The sequence below is a fragment of the Octopus bimaculoides genome, chromosome 2, assembly GCF_001194135.2.
Source record: "Octopus bimaculoides isolate UCB-OBI-ISO-001 chromosome 2, ASM119413v2, whole genome shotgun sequence".
Classification (NCBI taxonomy): domain Eukaryota; kingdom Metazoa; phylum Mollusca; class Cephalopoda; order Octopoda; family Octopodidae; genus Octopus; species Octopus bimaculoides.
Window position 1 is genome coordinate 66184446 of NC_068982.1, and position 10872 is coordinate 66195317.

The 10872-nt window shown below is 35.3% G+C and overlaps 1 protein-coding gene across 1 annotated transcript in view; it reads left to right on the plus strand.

Annotated features, from left to right (window-relative positions):
- The first annotated feature begins 6 nt into the window (after nt 1-6).
- LOC106870395 (golgin subfamily A member 2) overlaps nt 7-10872 on the plus strand; it is a 72185-nt gene continuing 61319 nt past the window's right edge. Inside the window, exons 1-2 of the mRNA XM_014916442.2 lie at nt 7-89; nt 6958-6998. The gene's annotated coding sequence lies outside the window, so the exon portion shown is untranslated. The remainder of the gene's footprint in view (nt 90-6957; nt 6999-10872) is intronic.

Here is a 10872-nt window from a genome sequence, read left to right on the forward strand (position 1 = left end):
GTCAGGATACTAAATCTTCATCTACGCGTTCCAGTGTAAGTCCTTCCTCTAATCCGTCCATTGTAGGAGAGAAGACATCATCTGTCACGGTAAGGATTCAGAGTGAATTTTGCTCGTCATGTTAAACATTTATTGTATATTCTTATTTCTTTATTGCCCACAAGGGGCTAAACATAGAGGGGACAATCAAGGACAGACAAATGGATTAAGTCAATTACATCGACCCCAGTGTGTAACTGGTACTTAATTTATCGACCCCAAAAGGATGAGAGGCAAAGTCGACCTCGGCGGAATTTGAACTCAACGTAACGGCAGACGAAATACTGCTAAGCATTTCGCCCGGTGTGCTAACGTTTCTGCTAGCTGGCCACCTTATTTATTGTATATTCTTGATGTGGTAGAGAAATAAAGTTTACTTATTTATGTTTGATGTAACTAAATTTTGTTTCTTGTTTGATACCCTCCCCCAAACAAGCAGATCTGTAAGAGTCTAGTTATGACAAGTGTCTGTCTTTTCAATCACTGTATCTAGAACTACATTACCTAGGACGTTCTTCTATTTGTAAGGCAGTAGGTATGGTTTTTAGGGAGATTTGTTGCTTTTAACGAATGATCAGATTTGGAATCCGGTTTGTGTTCAGTTGAGAAGAATGCATTGGTATAGACATGTGATACATAAGGAAGATAACTTTGAAAGATATCTGGAAGAGGTATACTGGTGGGGATATTGGATGATAGCGTATGTATTCATATTCAATATCCCCTGTTAGCATCCTTTCTTATTGCTGGTCATCAATCCCTTTCTCTCTATCTCTCTTTCTCCATGTCTCTGATCATTGATATGTACCACTCTCACCATTGCCCACCTCTGTTGCTATCTGTCCTTCCATCATTCGCTCTCTTTTACCATTTCATAATTTTATTGGTATCCCATCATGCCGCCCATGTTTTTCAATTTAAACCTCTTACCAAATACAGCTATTGTTGTTTCTCCTACTTCTTCCTCTCCTACATTTCTCTCACTCCTATCTCTCTTCCTTCTTGGACATCCGACTTTAGAAACCAATGAAATTTAGAAGCAAGATGTTTTGTAAGGCAGTTATTTCCTATAAGAACTGTCTCAAACTGGGCTGGTCTATCCTACCTATGTCAGCATAGAAAGCAGACACAAAATTATCTATGTTAATATTTTCGACATCTCTTCTGTCATAGTGTAAGTATCATATGACAAAGCAGTGCCATTCTAAGAATGTTTCAAATCACTCTGCATTAATTTCATTTGTTTAATACCCTTTATTGACTTGTTTTTATACCTAAATTTTTATTACTCTTATTTTGTTTTTATTTCATATAGTCAGTTACATTAATTATTTTTACTTTTCTTTTCTTATTTCACTACAGAACTAAAACCATTACCCTACATAACTAAACATTGTAGGATTTTAACTACACAAAAAAAGTGTTCAAACAATAGTCAATTGTTACAATACAGTTCAGTCACAGCTGTTACATTAGTTATGCAGAAGGATGGAATAAAGTTTTCATACATAAAGTATATACAATAAAAGTGTCCTAAATGAATCACTAGTTGGTTATACATATTACACAGAAGCAATACAATTGTGACTGCATCTGCTTAGGAGCTGCAACTAGTGATAAGTCAATATGTGAAAATTTCAAAGCACTGACTAAAAATTACATTGTATTCATGTGATACTATAAACTATATCTCTTGTGCAAATTCATTACCTTTGCACTAGAATAACATAGAACTACTTGAAGTAATCATGGCAAAAATATTGTAATAATTTTTATCTTTTTTTATGGTTTATCTGGAGGAAGGTGCTTATGTTCATGGCTTTCACAGACCCTCTAAGATCAGTAGGATTATGTTGTTGATGTTCTTCTTGAACAGCTGCAAGTTGATGGTTGTATGAAAAATATGGACAGAGTGGGGATTTCAGAGGTTGATTTCCTGTAGGGAAAAGATTGGAAAAAGTATGTGTGGGGGCTTGAATGCTTGAACTGATCAATGTTTTGCAGAATCTTGCTAGTAGATCTCTGTGTCTTTCCATATCGGTTTTTATGCCTACATGTGCTGTATACACTTAACAGCTGATTATACATTCGTGTTGTTGTTCTCAATTATTGTGGGGTTGTTAGCATAGTCAAGGTCAGTGAAGGTGAAATCTTGTCCTACAGTGACACCTGGGAAATCTGTCAAGCACACTCTGCAATCCAGTTGATGACATATTTGAAATGTGCTGAAGAAGGAACACAGCCTAACTAAACACTTGAATAGATGTTGAAGACCTTTGCTCATGTAATAAACTCTAATTAGATGAGCAGCTTCACAAGTAACTCATTTGTAATTATGATATCCCAGTGTGTGCTGCAATCAGCAGAATCAAAAGCTGCTGTAAAGTTCATGAAAAGTAAAAGTTTGCTTTGTAGTTCCAATATTGTTATAGAAACTTTCTCAAAGTGAAAATTTATCTGCAAGATCTTGACATGGTCAAAGATGATATTAATTTTCTCATAGGTGTTGATCATGCTCTTGATGAAATCCTTATGGTAGAATGATAGTAAATATGAGCAAAAATGCTAGTTCTAAAATCTCCTGAAGAGTGCAGTAGTTGTACTGACAATATTCATAGCCACTTTAACATGGCTGTCCATTTGAACGGATTCTACTGTGATTTTTTTTCTAACCCCTGTGCATCGTTAACCAGCTAGGGGAGATGTCCTCCTGGGGTTAACAAATTGCAGTAGAGTCCGTTTGAGCAGACAGCCATGTTAAAGTGGCTACAGATATTACTTGATAGTAAATATCTTGGCTTCAGTATTTATTGAACTAGTGTTCTAATGTTACTGCAAGAATGCCTTTTTTGAAGAAAGAGAGAAATGTCATTCCAGGTTTGTGAAAGAGATTCCAGGTTTCGGATATGGTCAGTCCCACAGTGTAATCAAGAAGCTGAGATGTTGGAATAGTTTCACTTGAGGCCTTGTTATTCAGTTTGTGCTTAACTTCACACACCTCTTTGATTCTTTGTGCATCTTGAATGCATGTATGGGGATAGTGTAAATAATGAAGTGGACAGTCAAAAACATTGATTCGGTAAAATCAAATCAGACCTTAAATCGGTATCTGATCCTCATGTGGATGGTGTCTGCCATTATAATCAGGATTGGTTGATGATCTCCATGTCAAAGGCTAGGTGTAGCTGACTTTTTTTTGTTCATGATGTCATGAATGCCAACACAAGTACAAGGAAGTACTATTGCAGCAGCAGAGGAAGCCTTAGTTTGCCAGTTCTGCTAGATTGTTGTTCTTGCACTGGATTCTTTGGTTAGGGTATGGACTGTTTTTAGCATCATGTCCACTGGTACTACTTAGGTTTGTTGAGTATCTGCTTATGGTTGAAAGGAAAGGTTGGCAGACTCACATAGGACACTAAATTCTTCTGCACAGTTGTATGATGTGAGAAGTAGATATTGGGCTTTTGTGGGAAATTCTTTATGATGGATGATTGTGCTGACTATAGGGGAGATTTATCATTATGTAATGCCAAGGAAATTAGATTTAAACACTGGATTTCTGTGATATAGGAAAGGATTAAATAACTGTATATATAAAGTAAATTTGAGTTTATCATCATTGTTTTATTGTCCACTTTTCCATGTGTGGGCCAGAGGGCCAGATGAAGCTTATTAAGGCAAATTTTCTGTGCTCAGATATCCTTCTTGTTGCCAGTCCTTACCTATTTCCATGCAAGGTAATATTTCCTCAGGGCCAGACGTGTCTTTGCAGAATATTGGAAATGAATGACATTCTAGTACAACAATCACATGATGTCCAGTCAAAGAGATAGACATAAATACATATGTATATATGATGGGCTTCTTTTAGTTTTTGCTGACCAAATCCACTCACAAGGTTTTATAGTTGGTACAGAGATATTGTAGAAGACACTTTAAGGTGCCATGCAATGAGACTGAAACAAAAATCGTGGTTGAAAAGCAAATTTCTTAACCACAGAACCATGCTTGCAACTATAAGTAGTGAATAAAATGTAAGGATGATGATCAGATAAACTTTTTGACTGGGTATACTTGGACACCATTATGATAATTTAGAGATGTTGTCTTGAAGCAAGACTGTAAGAGAGTGCACTGGAGTTTTGATTAAAACTGAGTAGTGTATGATATCAGAAGATTTAGATATTAAGGAAAAAAGAAGCTACATAGAAAATTCTACCCCTTAGCAACACTATGGTGGGGGTGGAGTGGGGCTTAGCTGAAATATACATAGGCTGACCAAGATACTCTCATGGAATGTAACCAAATGAGGCTTATTTTTCAACATAATTCCCCTTGCAGTCCACAAACTTCTATCAGTGTTGCAGTGCTTGGCTCCCACTGGTGAAGAAGCCTTCATCCTGTTGGTCAAAAATGTCATCAACAGCTGATATAGCATCATTATACTGTAATACTGGCTCCCAACCAAGTGTTTTTGATGTTTTGGGGAACAGAGAATAGTCAGATGAGGTTAAATCAAAAGAGTAGGGAGGGTGATGAACCAGTTCAAAGCCACAGTCATAAACACAGCAGCCATTGAAACCAAGGACTTGAGTGCTGGAGCATTATCCTAATGAAACAAGACCCCTTTCGTCAATTTTCCCAAGCATTTGGTCTTGATAGCCTTTCATAACTGTCTTGGCAAGTTGGCTTAGTACTCTGCATTGATGGTGTGGCCCTTTTGAAAATAATAAGCACAATGCCTTTCGCATTCCAAAAAACTGATGCCATCACTTCCCCTTCAGATGAAATGACATTGGCCTTCTTTCATAATCAACCCATGAACTTTTCAGCCTACTCTTCTATATATATATATATTCTATAAATATATTTTGGTTTATTAAAATTTGGAGATTCCAGTTTCAAAGTTCATATTGAAATGGAGAGTTGCTACAAAAATAATTTAATTCTTTTGATAATGTATGTTGATTATATGAGAGGTTATTGTAAGTATTAGTGGAAATAGCTTCCAAGGGATTATTTACTGATTGATTCAGTGATTTGGAGAATGGTACTTAGAAATCACAGCCTGATTGATTATTTGATTGTATGGGTATTAGAAGAGTTAGAAATTAAACAATAGTGTACAGAAGCTTAATTCTGAATTAATATGTAATTGAAGAGTGGTTTGTTTTTACAACCAATAAATAAAGATATAGATAAAATATATATATAAAAAAAACAAGATGAAATAGCTGTGATATTTTACTTGACTGTTGAAAGTCAGGTTCATGTATGGAAATATTCCAGTATCAATTAGGTACTGAATCAATAATTTCTAGAAATTTCCCTAGTGATTTAATCAGTTGATTTATAGAATATTAATATGTAGGAGTATTAGGAATAGATGCTTGTAACTTGAATGTGTGGCCTGGTTTTTTTTTTTTTTTTTTGGTATTCCTAATTGTAATTTCACTTATGCTTGTTTGCTTAACATCCATTTTTTTTTTTGGTAGTGAGGGTTAGTTAGGTAATTGAGGCAGAATTTTACAGTTGGTTACTTTTCTTATTACTAAACTTTTCCTGTTTATCAGGTAAGGGAGTTTTTATTCCAGAGGTCTTCAATAGCTCAGAACCACTGGTCAAAAATGGCAAGGAATTTCAACATTGCTATTTTGTTCAAATGGTGACAAACACGAAGTATCAACATTCATGTACATTTGTACACACTTGCAAACACACAGTGGGCTTCTTGCAGTTTCAGCCTACCAAATTCCTTCACAAGGCAGTTGTTGGCCTGGGACTATAGCAGAGGCACTTACCTCAGGTTCCATGCAGTGTGACTGAATCCAAAAACATGTGGTTGTAAAATGAAGTTATTAACCATGCATCCATGTTTGTACTTGTCATATTAATATTTTTGAAAAAGGCACGACTTTCATGCCTCTGTTACCTTTTCTGTCCAAAACATAGTAGTTTGGTTTGTTATTCTGATCTCCTTGTGCAGTATCAGATATTGATAATGGAATTTGGCAAATGGAAGCAATGTAGAAGTTAGTAATTATTGTAAGCGTGTAGTGCTTTTTGAATGAAAGCCCTTGATGTTTGTTCTGCAGCAAGTTACAAACACTCCTTTGTCACTCTTATCATTAGAAATTAAATAAGCCACTGGTTAGTTTGTTGAATATCTGTAACCAACAATAACATTACTCCCAAACTGCAATATAAATAGGTTGCATAAAATATAGATCATGGAAAATAGATCAAAACAAAGGGTTGGTCTCTCTCTCTCTCTCTCTCTCTCTCTCTCTCTCTCTCTCTCTCTCTCTCTCTCTCTCTCTCTCTCTCTCTCTCTCTCTCTCTCTTACAAGTTTCATATTCTGACAATAGATAACATGAGAAAAATGTGTTATATGAAAAATCAATGACTAAAAGGCTTTATATATGTGTGTATGTATTTTATAAATAATTAAGGTATCTCTTTCTCTCTCATGTGCTTTTTAAGTAATATTCTGTCTTTGGGTTCACCTGGCAGAATATGATAGCTGATTTTACCATAATAGGGTTTCAAAAATAGGAAGTTTCTGTTGGTGTGCAGCCAGGGAATTAAGGTGGCAGTTAAGTTTCAGGTGAACTATTTTGGTTATGTGTAAAGCTAAAATTAGAAACTCTTTTATAGTCTGCTACTCCTTCAGTTAACAACATTGGTTAAATGATGTATTTGGATAGCTACAAAAAAAAAATCCAAAAAAGTTACATGCTTACTGTGATACTATGTACAGTTAAAGAAATAGCTTCTGCTTGGCATTTTTTTTTTTAGATATAAAGCTTAACAAAAATTTCATGCGTGCCCCTCCTTCCACTTGTAAGAAATTTTCTTTTGATTGACATGTAACCATTTTAATATGTTCATCACTTGATTTATGCTTCCATTTTCAGGATCAAAATCCCCATTTACCAGACCTTCACATCAATGAAAGGTAAAGATGTCTTTTTTTTTTTTTAATATCTAATACTAGTTGTAATGTCCCATCATTATAGGTTTTGTATCTTTAATCAAAAAGCGTGTTGTCTGTCTCTCAGCTCTTTTGAAAGCAACCTACCTGAGACTGGCCTTGGTTCTATGATACAAACTTCCTGTTTTAAGTTGATATCCATAAAAGTCTTCCATCAAAATTTCATGTTAATTTATGTTCAAAATTCATTGATACCAAAGCAATATGTATCAACAGAAATACAGTAACAAAAGGATTAAGTATATCTTCTGTACTCTGCATGTTGAATGGTTTCTTTGGAAAACTAATAAACATTTTAGTGGACTCAAACACTACAGATAAATTTGTATGTTAAACATTTAGTTTCTCAGTGGAGCTAAAGAAAATATATGTTCAACAATGTATGTTTCAGTTTGAATTCTTATTGACATAATGTACATGTAATTTCAATTTTATGAGAATATATTTTTCATTTGGGAAACAATAACAGCACATTCTGGGTGTTCTGAAATAATATCCTTTAATCCCTTAAGTTAATTGATCATGTGGTTTTGGCACTGAGATAGTGGATTTGGGGCTAATTGGGGTACAAAAATTCATGTTTGGAATTGCTAGAAAATAAACACTGGTTGAGAATACATTATTGATTTTTAATACAAGACTTGTTTTGCTATCAGTCTCTGTACCAGACTAATATTTCAAGCTGTATATTACTTAATTAGTCACATGATACAGTCCAACAATACTTGACTTGCTGCCTTCTGCAAACATGAATTGGTTTTATTTACTAAACTGGGTGTTGGATAATTTCTTTTTTATTCCTAACTGTTTACAATAAGTTCTTCTATGGAACTTATTTTAGTTTGCAGTGTTCTACTATGACTTAACAGTTTAGTAGTTAGCAGGAAGGAAGGAGCATCCAAGTGTAAAATATAAAAAAAAAAAGTAGAAAACTTTTTCCAACAAATAAACTACTCACGCATGCAAGCTTGGGAAAATGGATGCAAAACAGGAATAAAGAAATTTTCAAAAAATCTGTAGCAAAAACATTTACCTTTTTTGATTGAATGCCAACACATTACAGGTTTGTGTTTAGTACTGCAACTAATGAAACATTGTTCAATTACTTAGTGCTTCTGTTGCTTACAATGATTAAATATTCTTTCCTGATTTTCAGTAGTTCATTTGTTCAACGTCTATTTTTGTAATTCTACCATGGTTTGAATGTGGGCTTATGGTGAAGCATTTTATGGCCAGTGAGGGCATCTTGGCATCAAAGAGAAGGTTTGGCCATAAGAACTATGCCAAAGCTGACATTGGAGCTTAACATAGCCCGCAGCTCACAAGATTCTGTCAAACCATTGAACCCATGCCAGCATGGAAAACAGATGTTAAATTATGTTTATTGGCATCCCTTACTTGTTTCTCAAGTAAGGATTTTTTTTTCTTCAACTGGTCGTCAAAAGTGCAGAACAACTGACTGTAAAGTCAACAAGGAATGCAAACATCATTTCATTATTTCACAGAAATGGTGACAAATGAAACCCTGGAATGTCAACGTTGATGTACATACATGCTAATGCACAAAGTGCATACACATGTGAAAACACAAACATGTGCGCGCATGTGCACATACACACACACACACACACACACACACACACACACACACACACACACACACACACACACACACACACACACACACACACAGTTTCTATCTATCAAGTCCACTCATAAAGCATTGGTAAGCTCAGTGCTATGGTAGAAGACACTTGTCCAAGCTGAGTACTGAACTTGAAGGTTCAGAAGTGAAATTCATATCCATGTAGCCATGACTGGAAGGACCAAGACGTGAAATCTCTCTCCAGCCCATCACTGCAAAATGACACATCAATTATACAGTATCTTGGTAAATATACAGTTGAACCTCTAGATCTCCCTGGTGCATATTTACAGTTAGGTAGACTGAGCTATTAAAGTTCTTTTGCAATAGATACATATTCGTGATGGCATGAGCTAACTGCCTTTCAACTGGTAGACCAGTATTTTAGCCACGACCAGCTGTGATTCTTGATAGGTTGGGCACTATCATCTTTTATCCATTTTTCTGTGCCAGTATGGGGTAGTGAAAACTTGTTGAGGCAGATTTTCTACAGCTGAGTGCTCTTCCTGACACCAAAGCCCTACTTGTCTTCTAAAGCAAGGTATTTTTCAATTTACTTCTCTGCACATCTCTTCTGAAGTATGAGACAATTGTTTATATAAATGATGCCACTGTTTATTGCCTAGGCAGTGTTTCAAATGGACCTGCAGAATTCTCTCTCTCTCTTTCACACACACTTTCTCTTCTTCATCGTTTCTGCTTACCAATTCAGTTCATGAGATGTTGTCAGCCCAGGACTGTAGTAGACACTTGCTTCTTGTGATGCCAAGCATTGAGTCTAAAACTGAAACTATATAGTTGTTGAAAGTAGCTTGGTAACCATGTAATCATGGGTGCTCCTATCTCATAAGGAGAAATAATGTTGACTATTCAGTAAGTAATGAAGAATTGAGTACTGCCTGAAATAAGTAATTTACTTTGCATAGAAGTAAAATATAAGGATATTGACAAGATTTTAGCATCACTACTTCAGAATTACTTATCCATGAATGACAAGTTTTTTGTTATGTATTTCATCAATGATGCAATCATTGTTAGATTGTTATGTTCAAATGAACTGTGTGTGTTCTAGGGAGCCAGATGTTTTAAATTTGAAAAAGTTAGGGAATGTGACTTTGAATATTTTGTTTGTGCATAAAAGCATGTATGTGTATGAAAAAGAAAATTGTGGTGTTACTGTTCTCAATTGAATGCTTTTGAAGCTGTTTTTGCCTGTTATAAGTTTTACTAAACAAAGCTGTATTCAATATACAGCTTAAATGGAATGAGAGAAAGTTATGTAGTTTTGACAATAGTCATTTGTTTATGATCTTTTAGCTTTTGGTTGAGAAAAAAATGTTCATTAATGACTACACATTGCTGCTAGACAAATTCATTTGAAAATATCAACATAGTGAGAAATTATAAACTAGTTTGATGACTTATTTCATTAAATATATCTAAGTAAATTTAGTCTTATAATTGATATAGTAATGTAAATGGTTAAATTGTTTAAAGATGTTAGAGGTATGCTGAGATCATCATCATATAACACCTTTCTTGTGGTAGCCTAGGTGAAATGGGTCTCATGACATCTTGCTACATGCCATGGTCCTCGGTCATTTGGCACACTCAATAAGAAAAGAACAACAGTCAATGTCATTATCATTGTTTATAGCATGGTTTCCATGACTAGATGCCTCCACGTCATCATTGCTTTACAGTATGGACTGGGTGATATTTTATAGTGTGAACAATGGATGACATTAGATGATGTCTCCGGCAGGACTAAAAAGTTTACTTTAATTTGTCATTTTTTTTTCAGTGGCTGTAATATAACTGCATTTATGGGAGGGAGTAGCATGAGACTGTCTCTATGACGGTAGCTTAGCAGGTCACCATTTACCTTCCAAGGAGTGACAGCTGGCATGACTAAAGCTGAGTGGGGAAAGGATATGAAAGGGCTCATATATATATCATTATTATCATTTAACATCCTCTTTCTATGCTGGCATGGGTTGGACGGTTTGACTGAGGACTGGCAAGCCAGAAGGCTGTACCAGGCTCCAATCTGATCTGGCAAGGATGGCTTTTCCAACGCCAACCATTCTGAGAGTGTCGTGGGTGCTTTTACGTGCAACCACGTGAGGGCCAGCCAGGTGGTATATATATATATATATATATATATATATATATACATATACATATATATAT